At 33.2% G+C, this 16,626-nt stretch overlaps 1 protein-coding gene across 17 annotated transcripts in view; it reads left to right on the top strand.

Annotated features, from left to right (window-relative positions):
* CEP128 (centrosomal protein 128) overlaps positions 1-16,626 on the top strand; it is a 495,022-nt gene that overhangs the window by 31,905 nt on the left and 446,491 nt on the right. The gene's annotated exons all lie outside the window — the stretch shown is intronic.

Below are 16,626 nucleotides of genomic sequence, written 5' to 3' on the forward strand. Positions count from 1 at the left end.
TTTCATGATCTCTTTGCGATACAAACACTCCTGGATCAAAGTATGCACAAAGTATGCCTTTTGGGCATAGTTATAAATTGCTCTTTAGAATGGTTGAACCAATTTACAACTCTACCAACAATGTGTCCCAGTTTTCCACATTCCTTCCCAACATTTATTATTATCTTTTCCTGTCTTCTAAGCCAATTTGAGAGGTATGAAGTGATACCTTAGAGTTATCTTAATGTGCATTTTTTTAATCAATAGTGAATAGGAACATTTTTTCATATGATAAGAATGGCTTTAATTTCTTCATCTGAAAATTATTTGTTCATGTCCTTTGACCATTTGTCAATTGGAGAATGGCTTGTATTCTTATCAATTTGAGTCAGTTCTCTATGTTTTAGAAATGAGGCCTTTATTAGAACCCTTGAATGCAAATTTTTTCCCTTTGTTTTCTGCTTCTCTGCTTCCCTTCAAATCTTTTGCATTGGTTTGTTTGTACAAATCTTTTTTTTTTTTTTTTTTTTTTTTTGGAATTTTTTCCCACAGTATATATGCATGAGTAATTTTTTTTAATAATATTATCCCTTGTATTCATTTTTCCAAATTATCCCCCCCTCCCTCTATTCCCTCCCCCCGATGGCAGGCAATCCCATACATTTTACATGTGTTACAGTAAAACCTAGATACAATATATGTGCGCAAATACCATTTTCTTGTTGCACATTAATTATTAGCTTCCGAAGGTATAAGTTACCTGGGTAGATAGACAGTAGTGCTAACAATTTACATTCACTTCCCAGTGTTCCATCTCTGGGTGTAGTTGTTTCTGTCCATCATTGATCAACTGGAAGTGAGTTGGATCTTCTTTATGTTGAAGATATCCACTTCCATCATAATATATCTTCATACAGCATTGAAGTGTACAGCGATCTTCTGGTTCTGTACAAATCTTTTTAATTTGATATAATCAAAATTATTTATTTTGGACTTCATATTGTCCTTTAGTTTTTCTTTGGCCATAAATTCCTTTCTTCTTCACAGATATGAAAAATGAACTATTCCCCCCTTCTCCTAATTTGTTTATAATATCACCCTTTGTCCAAATCCCATTTTGATCTTACCTCAGTGTAGGGTGTTGGTTAATGCCTAATTTCTGCCATACTATTTTCTAATTTTCCCAGCAATTTTTTGCCAAATAGTGAGTTCCTATCCCAGAAGCTGGAATCTTTTTCAAGCACCATATTACTTTAGTCATTGACTACTGTGTCTTATGAATCTAATCTATTTCACTGATCCACTATTCTTACTTCATAGCCAGTATCAAATGATTTTGATGACTACTGCTTTTAGGGTTTTAAGTGTAGTACAGCTAGGCCACCTTTGTTTATATCTTTCTTCATTAATTCCTTTGAAATTTAAACTGCTATTTTCTTTAGTATTTTTTTTTTTGTACCTCCTCTATCAAGCTGTCAACTTTTTTTTTTAATGACTTTCTTATATTTCTCATTTCTTTTTCCAGTTTTCCCCCTACCTTTTTATTGATTTTTTAAACACTTTTTAGAACTCTTCCAGGAATTCTTTTTGTACCTCTGACCAATTATTATTTTTCTTTGGGGGTGGGGGGTAGGGGGAGAAGGTTTTGAATGTAGCTGTTTTGATTTTGTCATCTTCTGGGTTTGTATCTTGATCTTCCTTGTCATCATAGTAATTTTTTATGATCTACCAAAACTTTAGTTTTTGTTTTTGCTTATTTTTTCCAGCCTGCTTCTTGACTTTTTATTTTAAGTTAAAGTTGGGTTCTGGTCCTATAGTAGAGGGAGTACTGTCCCAAGTTTCATATTTTTCATACTCCTGTTTTCAGAGTTGATTCTGGGTGTCTGTAAGTTTTAGTTCGTCTAAGGTTGGTATGCTGTTAAGGAGAGGTGTGGTCACTGTTCTCTTGACCTGTGATCTGCTCTGTACTTGACCACGATTAGTATTTTGCACTATGGAACTGGGTCCATATGTATCTATGTATCTATGCTATGTATCATGTTTCGCTGGTTCTCACTTAACTTAGCATCAGTTCATGTAGGTCTCCCCAGGACTCTCTGAAATCTGAAATCTGCTGACCTTTCTTACAGAATAATAATATTCCATGACATTCATATACCATAACTTACTCAGATATTCTCCAACTGATGAGCATCCTTTCAGTTTCCAGTTCCTTGCCACTTCAAAAAGGTCTGCTACAAACCTTTTTTGCACCTGTGGATCCTTTTTCTGCCTGCAATCTGGAACCACATATGGGTTCATTGTCAAAAAAGGTTCTCCTGTAACCTCCTGATGTGTTGTCAGACCCCCTTATTGGCTGTGGAGCTGTCCTTTGTGAGCTGAAAGCTTTGGAAGCTGTCCTACTGATTCAGTTGTCTCCAAAGCCTCTTGGTTCTTTGGCCTATATTGGACTTCATTCTACTCGCACTCCACAGAGCCAGATGTTTCTTGCCTACCTTCCAAGTTGTCTTTGATTGGAAAATTATTTTATCTTGTCCATATTGGCTCTGTCCCTACTTCAATCATGCAGTTTCAGAAGCAGAACTAGGGACTATATTGAGGTCAGGGTGAAAAGAATTATATCTTTATCATTAGGAGAATATCAGTAATTAGACTTGGAATAAGCAGTATTTCATTGTTCTAGTTGTCAAATTCTTTTTATCACAGAGGGGACCATTTGAGTAACTAACATTTTGACACTTTCTTTGAATGCTTAGTTATCTATTGTGATTTTTGGTACCCAGATATCTTTGCTTCTGCTGCTGCTTGCTGTGAGTTTCTTTGCAAAGAAATATTTTAGACTTCTAATGAAAGCATGAGGGAAGGTTTGTATTTCAAGCATTTTTATTGTATATTTAATGGACAGCCTGTGTAGTTATTAAATACTATGTGGTTAAGGAATATTAATTAAATTGTTTCTTTTTATGCTGTAGCATGCTGAATAATTTGAGCCTCTGTAAGTAATTTAACTTGAACATAATGCAATTAATATATTTGTAAAAACATCAAAAATTGGATTTAAGTATCTTTAAAGAGAACAGTGTTTATTCTTTTGTTAATGGTGCAAAACTGAGTGTCCTTAAAAAAGAACATTATAAAAATAAAAATTAAATTAAGGTTTTGTTTTTTTTTTTTTCATTTTTGCAAAGGAAATTTGAGTTCTTAACTGCTTCTGTGGAAATTTTGTTTTGAGTGTAACAAACCCAATATCCTTGATTTAGTTCTCGATTTAGTCCATTTTAAAGGCAAAAACTGACCAAAATAATGTAATATGAAATGAAACTTCTAAGAATTATTTTAGCATATTACTTTTTTATAATTAAATACTCTGATTAGAATTTCCATTTTGAGCAGCTGGATGATGCCATCTGTTGTAAAAACTTTGGAAGAATATTTAATATTGTATAATCCAGATGTTTCTTTTTATGTAATGGGTTTTGTGATATAAAGTATATTTTTGGTGTCAACCGCCAACAATAATTATCTGGGGTAATGAATAGTCACTTTTGTAGTCTAGTAGGTAAAGAAAATACCTTTTTTTTTTTTTCTGTAGACCAATATTAATATTTTTCCAAAAATTGAGCATTTCTATTGTGCAAAGACATTACAGGTATTATAGATAAGAAATGTTAACCAAATTAAAAGTTTGTTTATTCTGTTAATGACTTCTTTTTTTTTTTCCTTAGTACTTTATTCTTCCAAATATATGTAAAGATTTGTACATTAATTTCAGTAACTTTTGTATTCCAATTTTTTTTCTCTCCCCTACCCTTAGATATCCCCAAGACAGCAAGCAACCTAATATAGGTTACACATGTACAATACTTTTAAACATATTTCCATATTTGTCATGTTGTGCAAGAAAAAGGGTCAGATCAAAAGGGAAAAAAGCCACAAGAAAGGAAAAGCAAACAAACAACAACAACAACAAAAATGGACAAAAATACTGTGTCTGTCTCCATAGTTCTCTCTCTGGATGCAGAATAATTTCTTAATATTTTAAAAATGCTTCATATTTTTAAAAGTGCATTAGTCAATTTCTTATTTAAAAATAACTCACATTTCTAGCATTTCAAGTGTTTCAAAGTACTTTACAAATATTACATCATTTGAATCTCCATAATAATTGTGCTATCGCCCCCATTTTACAGATGAGAAAATTGAGGCAGAAGTTAAGTGATTTGTCCATGGTCATAAAACTAGTATCTGAGGTCAAATTTGGTTTGGAATCATCCAGTTTCTACTTCCAGTATTCTAGTAATTGTATCACCTTGCTCTCTATTTGCTTGATGTTCTGTAAGTCTATAAGCTATCATCAACCTGAATCTAAAAGCCTATTTTGTATAATTCATTAACCTCTTTATTAAATGTTGTTGTATATTACTATATGATTGTACATGGTAGCTTTAGCATCTTAAATATTTTTTCATTTTAGAACAAATTTCATTTTTCAGAATTAAATTTTTTTTCTATTCAACCCCTCCCCCCAACAAATCCTTGTTAAAAATATAGATAATCAAAGAAAATAAACTTCCACATTGGCCACATTTAATACATAGACATTCAGAGACACACATATATACATACGTGTTTTTATACATATATATGTCTCTCTTTATAATATGCCTCATTCTTCTCTTCACTGGGTATTTCACACTATCAAGAAGTAGCTACCATTTTAAGTCCTCTGAAATTGTGGTTTATCATTTTGTTGATCAGAGTTCCTAAGGTTTTCAAAGTAGTTTGCCTTTACTGTAAATTATTCTCATAGTTCTGTTTATTTCATTCCATGTCAATTCATGTAAGTCTTCCTAGGGTTTTTCTGAAGCTATCTCTTTCATCATTTCTTCTAGCACAAGAGTGTTTCATTGTATTTATATTTTATAACTTACTTGGCCATTCCCTAATATTCTCTCAAATTATACTTTACTTCTTCAAAAAGTTTTTTCTCTTTCTCTTGACTCCTCTTAGAACTAAAAAGTTGATATGTAGCTCTGGATTTTTCATCAGGAATCTTTGCAAGTCCTTAATTTAAGTTAAAATCCATTTTTTCCTTTTTAAGATTATATTTAGTTTTCCTAAATCATTCTTGGTGATAAGGCTTATGTTCTTTGCCTTCTGGAATATTGTATTTCAGCTATACAAGCTTTCATTGCTCTCATCATTGTCTGATTTGGGACAACATTTGATTACTGCTGTTTTGGACTAAGTTCTGCAAATTCCTGACCCATATTTGGGTCTGAACAAAGGCTAGTGGGCATGCCCATTTGGAGTTTTAGTAGCCTGCTTCTGGACACAGACACCATTGGCCAGCTGGAAATCTCTGTAAGTTTAGAGTGATAGAACTGTTTATCTGGGATTCCTACTCTGGTTCTTTCTCTGCAGGCTTCAGACTGAAACTGAGACCTCATTCTGCTCCTTAAGTGCAAGCCACACCCTGCTGCTTGCTACTGAATACCTTCTTAATGGATCCACAGCCTAGGGTCTTGGGACCCACTATGCAGCATTTCCACCCCTAGGTGCAGGTCCCCTTTATACTTTACTTACACCTATCATTAGGGAACTAGGTAATGAGCAAGAAGGCTGCCAATAAGCATCTTTTTCTATATCCTACACAAGTTTAGGCTAGATCTAGAGTCATTTCTTGTCCTGGAGCACACACAATCTCTCCCCATTCCGAAATGCTCTTTGTAGCTACTCCTGGCCAGAACCCATACCTTATGTTTGTAGATTTTTCTGTCTTCTGATGATGACTTGGGCTGGGGAAAAAAATGACTCACTGTGATGTTTTTTCCCCTTGGATTTACCAATCAGGATTCAGCCTGGTGCATTTTCTAGATCTGCTTGAAGAATTTTAGGGAAGAGGATAGCTTACCTAGATGTCTGAGATCAGATTTGAACTCGTGGAGATGTCTTCTTGATTTCAAGCCCATTGCTCTATTCATTGCATCATCTTCCTGCTCTGAGTCCTCCCTTAGCAATTATAGATTTAACATTCCTATACTTGCCACTTTTTATGGCAAGATTTGAACACAGGAAGTCAAGCCTTCCTAATGCTGTGACATCAGGCCCAGCACTGGGTAGTGTGCTATCTAGTTGCCCTCAAAACATTTTTACTTAACATGCTTAGGTTGTTTTTTTTTTTTTTTTTTTAGCAATGTTGGTATATATCCTGACTCTCCTCTAATACAATGCTTTGTTATTAAGAACATTTTCCACTTAGCATGTATCTTCTTGTTTAATGATAATTAAACATTTTTTTTTTTTGTGGAGATAGTTTCAAATAATCTTAAAACATGTAAATATCAATTTTATATGATATAACAAAAACTTGAATATATGGATTTCCCTAAAAAAAAAAAAAGATCAAACTCATTTGAAAATCTAACGTGCTAAGAGGAAAGAAGTTGCTAAATTCAGGAAAGATGATTGTGTATTTGTGTTTCTCCATACCATAATATGGATGGAGTTTTACTCATAACAGCAAGACTCACTGATCTGTTAGTAAATTAAAGAGCAACAACTACTATTTACTGCATTTTAGCAACAGATGGTGGAATAAGAATGTGCCAGAAATCATAATCTTTCTTGTTTGGTTTCACAAAAGGTTAGTGTTATAGATTTTCTTAGTTTTAAAGGCAAAGAAAAATAAATTGCAAGGAATAAAAATATTATCTATAAAATTAACTTTCCAATCAGTTTCTTCTAAAATCTTTTTCCAGATTAACTTTATGTTAAATAGGCAATGAAGGGAAGCATAAAAAATAAACACAATGAATAATGATAAAGGATTAAGGAAGGATAAATTGCTTGCATTCAGCTATGGTAAAGTCATACATATTTCTCCTCTGAATCTTATCATTAAGAGTCATAGAGGGAGTTCAATTAGACAGAGCCTATAAATAGTTCAGTTATGTCTTGAAGATCTTGAGAAAGGAATTGAAAAAAGGAGAAGAATACTCTGTGAAAAATGGTGAGATAAGGAAAGGAATTTTAGGGGAAACTATCTTACATAGAATATGAGGTATAAATATATATAAATAAGAAGAGGTAGCTTCAAGAATAATTGGCATTTAAATTTTACCCTTACCTCAACTGGTCAAAATAAGGAAGGATACAAATAAAATTGAGCTCAGAAATACATTAAATCAAAAGTATCCTATTTTATCTTCTGTGAACATTTCTCTTATTTGGTCATGAACTCTTCCTCTCTCTGTGGATTTGACAGGCCTTTTCTTTTATGCTCCACTGATTTGCTTTTATATCACCCTTTACTTCTAAGTCATGTATTCATTTTGAGCTTTTCTTGGTACATGATATCAAACGTTGGTCTGTGGCTGGTATCTTCCTTTACAATTTTCTAAGCAGTTTTTGTCAAATAGTGAGTTTTTGCCTCACTAGAATGTTTGGGTTGATCAAACATTAGGTTACTGTGGTAATTTGATTCTGTATATTTTGTACCTAATCTTTTCCCTAGGTTGTTTTGATGATTATAGCTTAGTAAAGTTAAAAATCCAGTATTACTAGACTCCCTCTTCCTTCACATTAAAAAAAAAATGTTTCCCTTGATATTCTTGTCTTTTATTCCTTCAGTTGAATTTTGTTATTAATTTTTCTGGCACTATAAAGTAGTTCATTGGTAGTTTGATTACTATGATAGTGAATAAGCAAATTAATTTAGGTGCTATTGTCATTTTTATTATCTTGGCCAAGCCTACTCATGAGAAAGCAATATTTTTCCAATTGTTTGGAGCACTTTTTGTGTGAATAGTGTTTTGTAATTGTGTTCATATAATTCCTGTATGTCTTGATAGGTAAATTTCAAGTAATTTTATACTTTCTGCAATTGTTTTAAATGGAAATTCTCTTTCCATCTCTTCCTTCTGGGTTTTGTTGTCACTGTGTGGTAATTTGTATAGATTTATTTTATGTACTGTAAATTTGCCGAAGTTGTTAATTGTTTTAACTAATGTTTTTATTGTCTCTCTACAGTTCTCTAAGTAAACCATCATATCATCTGAAGAAAGTGATAGTTACATTTGCTTATTGCCTTTGCTTGTTCCTTCAATTTTTTTTCTTGTCTTATTTCTATAGCTAGCATTTATAGTACAATATTAAGGAACACTAATGATGAGGTACATCTTTGCTTTGATCCTGATCTTATTGAAAAGGCTGCTTGTTCATCTCCATTATAGCTAATACTCCAATACAGATAGTACTCAATTTATAGTTTTCCTAATACTGAATGATTTTGGTTCTTGGTGTAAAACAAATCTGGTCATAGTGTAAGATTTTTGCAATATATTGCTTAAATCTCTTTGTTATTATTTTAAAAAATTCATTAGGGAAACTGGTCAATAGTTTTCTTTTGCTGTCTTTGCCTTCCCTGATTTAGGGACTATTTGTGACTGAGAAAAGATTTGGTAGGACTTCTTTACTGACTTTTAAAAAATCATTTATATAACATTGGTATTGTTTTTTAAATATTTGGTAAATTCAATTCTAAATGTATCTGATACTGGGTGTGCATGTATGTTTGTGTTTATGTGTGTTTGTAGGGAGTTCATATATGGCTTGTTCAATTACTTTTTCTGATATAGATTATTTAACTATTTCCTTTTTTATTCCATTTATCTGGGCAATTCATATTTTTGTAAATATTCATCACCTTTAGATGTCTCTCTTATTAGCAAAAATAGTTGGGCAAAATATATAGTTGGGTAAAATAGCTCTTATTACATTTATTTAAGTCTCAGTGATTGTATATTTGCCCTTTTAATTTTTGATACTGATAAGTTTGTTTCCTTCTTTCTTTTTTTTCCCCTTTACATCAAATTATCAATGGTTTATTTTATGGTATGTTTTTTTTTTAAATCAATTTTTAGTATTAGTTCAGTGTTTTTATTTGCTTTTAATTTTATTAATCTCTCTTTTGATTTCTAGCATTTCTGTTTTGGTGTTTAACTGGGGGTTTTAAATTTGTTTTTTCTAGTTTTTTAATTTTTTTTTAAACTTTCATGCTTAATTCATTGGCTTATTATTTTTTAACAAAAGTTTTAGAGAAATACATTTTCTCCTAAGTATGGTTTACACTTTATTCTACAAATTTTGGAATATTGTCTCGTTATTGCCATTATTTTAAATATATTATTATTTTAATGATTGATTTGTTGACTTATTCATTTTTTAGGCTATTCAGTTCCAAATTAATTTTTAAAAATTTTTAATAAAGCTTTTTATTTTTCAAAACATTTGTGTGGACAATTCTTCAACATTAGCCCTTGCAAAACCCTGTGTTCCAATTCTCCCCTTCCCTCTTCCTTAATGCCCCTTTCCTAGATGGCAAGTAGTCCAATAAATGTCAAACATGGTAGAAATACATGTTAAATCCAATATATGCATACATATTTATACAATTATTATGCCGCACAAGAAAAAAAATCAAGCAAAATAAAATGTAAGCAAACAACAACAAAAAGAATGAAAATGCTATGTTGTCAATCATACTCAGTTCCCATATAGTCCTCCCTTTGGGAGTAGATGGCTTTTTTCATCATAAGATCATTGGAACTGGTCTGAATCCTCTCATTGTTGAAGAGAGCCATGTCCATCAGAATTGATCATCGAATAGTCTTGTTGTTGCTGTGTACAAAGATCTCCTGCTTCTGCTCATTTCACTTAGCATCAGTTTATTAAGTCTCTCCAAGGTTCTCTGAAATCATCCTGCTGATTGTTTCTTATAGAACAATAATATTACATTACATTCATATACCATAACTTATTGATCTATTCTCCAACTGATGGGCATCCAGTTAGTTTCTAGTTTCTAGCCATTACAAAAAGGGCTGCCACAAACATTTTTGCACATACAGGTCCCTTTCCCTTTTTAAAAATCTCTTTGGGATATAAACCCAGTAGAAACATTGTTGGATCAAAAGATATTCATGAGTTTGATAATTTTTTGGACATAGTTCCAAATTGCTCTCCAGAATGGTTGGATTCATTTACAATTCCATCAGCAATGTATTAGTGTCCCAGTTTTCCCACATCCCCTCCAACATTTTCTTTTCCTCTCATTTTAGCCAATCTGAGAGGTATGTAGTAGTAGCTTAGAGTTGTCTTAATTTGCATCAAATTAATTTTTAATCTATGCTTCAAAGGCTGTTTATTGATTCTTATTTTTGGTTTTTATTTTATTTTATTTCTTTTGGTAATACAATTTAGGTTAAATGACTTGCCCAGGGCCATATACGTATTTCCATATTTATCATGCTGCACAAGAAAAATCAGATCAAAAAGGGAAAAAAGTGAGAAAGAGGACACAAAGCAAGCAGAACAACAGCAAAAAAGGTGAAAACACTATGTTATGATCCACATTCAGTCCCCACAGTCCTCTCTCTGGATACAGATGGCTCTCTCTATCACAGGCCTATTATAAATGGCCTGAATCAGTTCATTCTTGAAAAGAGCCATATCCATCAGAATTGATCATTACATAATCTTGTTGTTGCCTTATACAATATTCTCCTTATTCTGCTCATTTCAATTAGCATTAGTTCATGATATTTACCCTTCTTTTTTTTTACTCTGTCTCTTCCTTAAGTTTGTTTTATTTCTAAACATTGCCTTGTTATTCTCCTTCTTATTCCCCTCTGATCTTTTCTCTTAGCTCCTTTCCCTTGTGTTCCTTGTCGGAGAAGAAGAATTTCTATTCACTTCTCTATGTTTATGTATATTTTCCCTCTTGAAACCAGTTCAGATGAGAGCGAGGTTCAAGTGTGGCTTTCCCTTCCCGCTCCATCCCATTCTCTCTTCTATTTAATAAACTCTTTTGTGTATGCCCCATTTATGTGAGATAATTTTCAATCTCTGTCTCCCTTTGTTCTTTTCCAAGTACATTCTTTTTTTTTAACCTCTTTTTTAAAGATTATCTGAACACAATAGAATTACTCCCATCCACCTGTAGCTTCCCTCTAACAGTTCTTAGTGATGATAAAATCTCAAGTGCTTACACATATTGTCTTCCCATATAGAAATGTAAACAATTCTGCTTTCTTTAGATCTTTATGATTTCTTGTTCCTGTTAATCTTTTCACATTTCTCTTTAATTTTGTGCCTAGCCATTTTTAGCCATTAAGAAATTCTGCAGATTCAGAGTGACTGAGCTGCTGGCTTCTCCTTCATCTGTTTATTTCAGTTTATGTACAAGGCTAAAGGTTAGAGATTAATACCTACTCTTTTCTTTACCTGGAGCCACAAGCTGAAACTTCTTCCTTGCTCTTTATACCAATAGAGACCCCTGCTCCCTCACAGTGGTAACCACTCCTATCTCCTCTGGAAGTGATCAGTGGGTGACAGCTGCCAGATGCCATCAATTTTTGATCCTGTGGTAACTTAGGACTCCCCTTGGATTTCTTTCTTTCCAGGTTTCTCTGGATGTTGAGCTGCTCATTGCTGTTGTACCATTTCTATTTTAAGCTGTTTCAGGTGTCCTACTTCCCTTCATAGACCTGACCCTGGTGTCTGCTATCTGTGGCTGATAAAATGGTTCACTATGACTTTTTCCTTGCTTTCCCAATCAGAATTTGTTTAGGTATGTATGCTCTCTAGGTTATTGTGGAGGAGACTATGGAGGAGCTATGGCAAAAAATACTCATTCTGTCATTTTGTAAATATGACCTTTTTGAACCCTCTTCTTATTCTTTTCTTCTCTAATGCTTTTGCTATTATCGCATAGCTAAGTTTTTTAGGATTCTATTAACCTCTTTAGTTTCTTTCTTGTTTATTTTATGGTTAGATTTATTAATTCTGAGAGGAAGAAGTTGAGGTCTTCCACTAATATAGTTTTGCTGTTTGTTTCTTCCTGTTATTGGCTTAACTTCTTCTCTAAGAATTTGAATGCTCTACAATTTGGTGCATTATACATTTAGTATTGATACTACTTCATTATCTATGGTACCCTTTAACAACATGTAGTTTCCTTCCTTATCTCTTTATCTGAGATCAGGATTGCTTTTTTTTGCTTCAGCCGAAGTTTAATAAATTCTGCTCCAGCCTTTTTTATCTTTACTCTCTATGTATCTCTGTTTCTTTTTTTTTAAACTTTATTTAAAATTTTTTTCCACAGTATATATGCATGAGTAATTTTTTTTATAATATTATCCCTTGTATTCATTTTTCCAAATTATCCCCCCCTCCCTCCACACCCTCCCCTGAATGACAGGCAATCCCATACATTTTACATATGTTACAATATAACCCTTATCTCTCTGTTTCAAATGTGTATCTTGTCAACAACATGTTGTAGGATTAATCCACTTTGTTATTCACTTTCATTTTATGGGAGAATTCATCCATTCAAAGTTATGATTATTAGTTCTGTATTTCCCTCCAACCAATTTTCTCCACTGTATGTACTTTTATTTTCTCTTCTCACCCTGTCCCTCTTTGGTGTGTTTTGTTTCTAACTCACCCTGCCTTCTACCTGTCCTCCCCTTTCTTACCCTTTTTTCTTAGTGTTTCTGCCCTCTCCTCTATCTAGTCCCTCCCTTTTCATTCCCTTTTTCCTCCTACTTCCTTATAGGGTAAGACATACATCTATACCCAATTGAGTGATTGTTATTCCCTTTTTGAGTCAATGACTGATGAAATTAAGCTTCAGACAATGCTCATCTCCCTCTCTTCTTTCACACAATTGTAATAGGTCTTTTGTTCTTCTACATGTGATCTAGGTTTTTCCCTTTTTACCTCTCCTTTCCTCTTCTCCCTGTATAATCCTTTTACCATCTCTTTATGTCTTTTTCTGATATCATCACATCAGATTCCATTCATATCCACATCTTCCATCCACATGTACTACCTCTAACTGCACCAACAACAGATAAAGTTCATAAGAGTTACATATATAATTTTCCGATCTAGGAATATAAACAATTTTATCTTTAAGTTATACATACATATACATATGTATATGTAAATAGGAGGGATATATATGTGTGCATGCACACTTATATATATATCTTCTATTTACCTTTTTTGTGCTTTTCTTGAAGCATAAAATTTGATGCTTGATCTTGAAGATCAAATTTTCTATTTAGTTGTTTTTTTCAGTAGAAATGATTGAAAGTCTTTTACTTTATTGAAGCTCTATCTCTTCCCCTGAAAGATGATGCTCAGTCTCTCTGGGTAAGTTAATTCTTGGTTGTAATCCTAGGTCTTTGCCTTTTGAAATATGGTATTTCAGGCTCTCTGATCTTTATTGTAAAAGCTGCCAGATCATGGGTAATTCTGACTATTGCTCTTCAATTTTTGAATTGTTTTTATCTGGCAGCTTGCAATGTTTTCCTTCAGATTATAGTTCTGGAGTTTTGACACAGTGGTCTTTGGAGTTTTCCTTGTGGGATCTCTATACAGAGGTGATCAGTGTATTCTTTCAATGACTATTTCCCTCTCTGTTTTTAGTATTTTAGGGTAATTTTCCTTGATGATCTCTTGAAGAATGATATCCAGACTCAATATTTTTGGTTATGGCCTTTAGTACATCAGTCATTTTTGAATTGTCTCTCCTGTTTCTATTTTCTAGGTTAACTACTTTCCCAATTTGAATTTTAATTATATTTACATTTCAATTTTACATTTTCTTCCATTTTTTCATTCTTTTTAAAAAGTTTGACTAATTTTTGTTGTCTCTTGGAGTCATTAGCTTCTGCTTTCCTATTCTAGTTTTTAATGTGTGATTTTCTTCAGTTAGCCTTTGTATCTCTTTTTCCATTTGATTAATTCTACTTTTCAAGTTGTTTTTTTCAGTGGATTTTTAAAAATTTTGGTTAATTGTATTTTTTTAAGGAAGTGTTTTCTTTAGTCAATTTTTTCCTTCCTTTTCCAAGCTGTTGACCTTCTTTTGCATACTTTTTGTTTTTCTCATTTTTTCTATTTTTTTCTTATTTGCCTTTTACAATCTTTTTTGAGCACTTCCAAGAAGCCTCTTTGGGCTTCATATCACTTTTTGAGAGGTGTTTTGGTCTTCCCTGTAACCATATTAGCTATGATCAAGGTTCTTTTCTGTTTCTTGCTCATTTTCTTTCCTTCTGTTTTAAAATTTTCTCTTTTGTGCCTTTTATGGTTGAGTTCTGCTTTTGAACATAGAGGCTCACAGCAGAAGATACCTGCTTTCTCCAGGAAACATCTTGGTTTCTTGGGCTGGCAATTTGCCTTATGCAGTTGGACTGGAGGCTGTCCCATTGATCTGCCCTGCTATTGAGCCAGGACTGATGGTCTTTGTTGCTGATCTGCTGTGATTAAGACCCTTTCAGTGGCTTTCCTGGACACTGTTTGAGCTGGCTGAATACCCCTTTTACCCTTTTTGAAGTCCTTCCATTCTATCTTGAACTGTAGAATGATTTCATTCTATCAGACTCTGTCCAGAGTTTTGTTTTCATGAGGTTATCAAGGAAAACTGAAAACTCAAGAACTTGAGTAGCTTCCTGACTTCTCTCTCCCATCTTGCTTTTGTAATTGCCTCAAGAAAATCTTTTCCACTTTTTCTCTGCTGGCCCCCTTCCTTCTTTGTTTTTGTGAACCAGCAAGTCAATAAACATTTTTTAAGCAATTACTATGCCCCAGGCACTGTATTGTGTTTTCTATTACAAAAACAGGTTAAGACTATCCCTATCTTCTAGGACCTCACAGTTGAATGAAGCAAAAAAATATGTAGAAACAAGTTATATACCGGATAACTAGGAAATAATTAAAAGTGGGAATAAACTGAACTAAAAGTGGTTGAGAAAGATTTAAGGAAGCCGGACAGCAGATAGGAAGAACATTACAGGTATAGACACAAAAGCCAAAGAAGATGCCTGGAATAAAGAGATGGAGTATTTTGTTCATGAAATAACAAGGAGGCCATTGTCATTGGATCAAAGAAAACAGTTGGAAAGTTAAGATGTAAGAAGACTCAAAAGGTAGGGGGAGACTAGGTTACAAAAGATATTGAATATCAAAGCAAAAACAAAAAAAGTGAAAAAAATCCCCTCAAAGCAGTAATGCAACAAGTCTTCAGTCTTAAACATCTTCCCTCACAGATGAGCATATAAGTCATATTAGAAAGAAAATCTTTATTGGGGGGAAAAAGGAAAACCTTAAGTTTGTCTGTTGCATTTAACATGAAAGAGAATCATTTTACCCTAGGTGATCTGAAATCACCTAGGAAGAATTCCATTAGAATTTCTGTAAAAGTCTCCTCCTTCGTACCTTCTCATCTATTTGTTTTTTCTTTATCTAATATTTTTGGGTGTGGTTACTAGTATTGTAGGTAGTATTATTTTTGGAGAATTTTTATGGTAAATGGTGTTTTATTCAGTCAGTCTCTAAGCATTAAGAGCCTACTGTGTGTGAGGAACTGTGAATAAAAGTACAAAAAATAAAGCAACCCCTCCTCTCAATTCTTCCATTAAAGACAGTAAATACAAAATAGTTAAATGCACATCGTTTGAGAGGGAAAAGGGAAAGGATCAGGAAAGGCTTGAACTGCATGCATCTTCCCAGGGATTGATGGAATGTTCTGTATAGATCATAAAGATAGCTCACTTTGACTAGATGTGATTTCAGGATGACAGGTAACATAACAGGATTAGGAAGATAGATTAGAATCAATTGAAACATTTAAAAGCTAAACAGAGAAGTTTACATTAGAAGCTGTAAAAACTCACTGAAGTTTATTGCCTAGTGAACAGGCATACTCTGCTTAAGGAAGACCCCTTTGACAGTGATGTGAAGAAGATTCTGGTAGAGGAGTCATTTGGGGCAGTGATACCTGTTAGGCTGTGGGTGCAGCTTCCTTAGCTGGTTTGCAACCCCATATGAGGTTTTGTAACTGAATGTGGTCACGAAATTAAGATGTATTATTAGTAAATGTTTGATTTATAAACATGTTTTATATACTTATATGCCTAGAATCAGGTAGAAATTTCTCAGGTGAAGAAAGCTTGTGAGTGGATAAAACTTAAGAAGCCCTAGGTGTCAGGTCATGAGGGCCTGAGTTAAGGCAGAAGCTGTATAAGTAGCAAAAAGGTATTTAATGTGTGTGTGTGTGTGTGTGTGTGTGTGTGTGTGTGTGTGTGTGTGTGTGTATAGAGTATATATATGTGTGTGAGTATATATGTATATGCACATATATGTATGTATGTGTGTGTGTGTGTGTGTGTGAATGAGTGTGTGTGTATATTTTGGATACCAAAACCCTTATCAGAGAAATTTAATAGATTCTCCCCTCCCCCCTCCCATTTTACTACTTCCTTTCTTATCCTTGATGCATTAATTTTGTCAGAAAGTTTTTAGTTTCATATAATCAAGGTTATCTGTTTTTTGTTTTTTTTTTAAATTGCCTTCATGTCTTATTTGGTCAAGAATACATTTCATACCCATAGATATAAGAGATGTATAATTTTTTTCTCTTCTAATTTTTTATATTATAGATTTTAGTATCAATCTTAAATATCCATTTGGAATGTTAAATGGAATCCATTTAGATTAATATCCATTTATTATGGAATGTGGTATAAGCTGTGATCTAATCCTAATTTCTGCTAGACTGCTTCCTACTTTTTCTAG

The sequence above is a fragment of the Sminthopsis crassicaudata genome, chromosome 2 (assembly GCF_048593235.1).
Source record: "Sminthopsis crassicaudata isolate SCR6 chromosome 2, ASM4859323v1, whole genome shotgun sequence".
Lineage (NCBI taxonomy): Eukaryota > Metazoa > Chordata > Mammalia > Dasyuromorphia > Dasyuridae > Sminthopsis > Sminthopsis crassicaudata.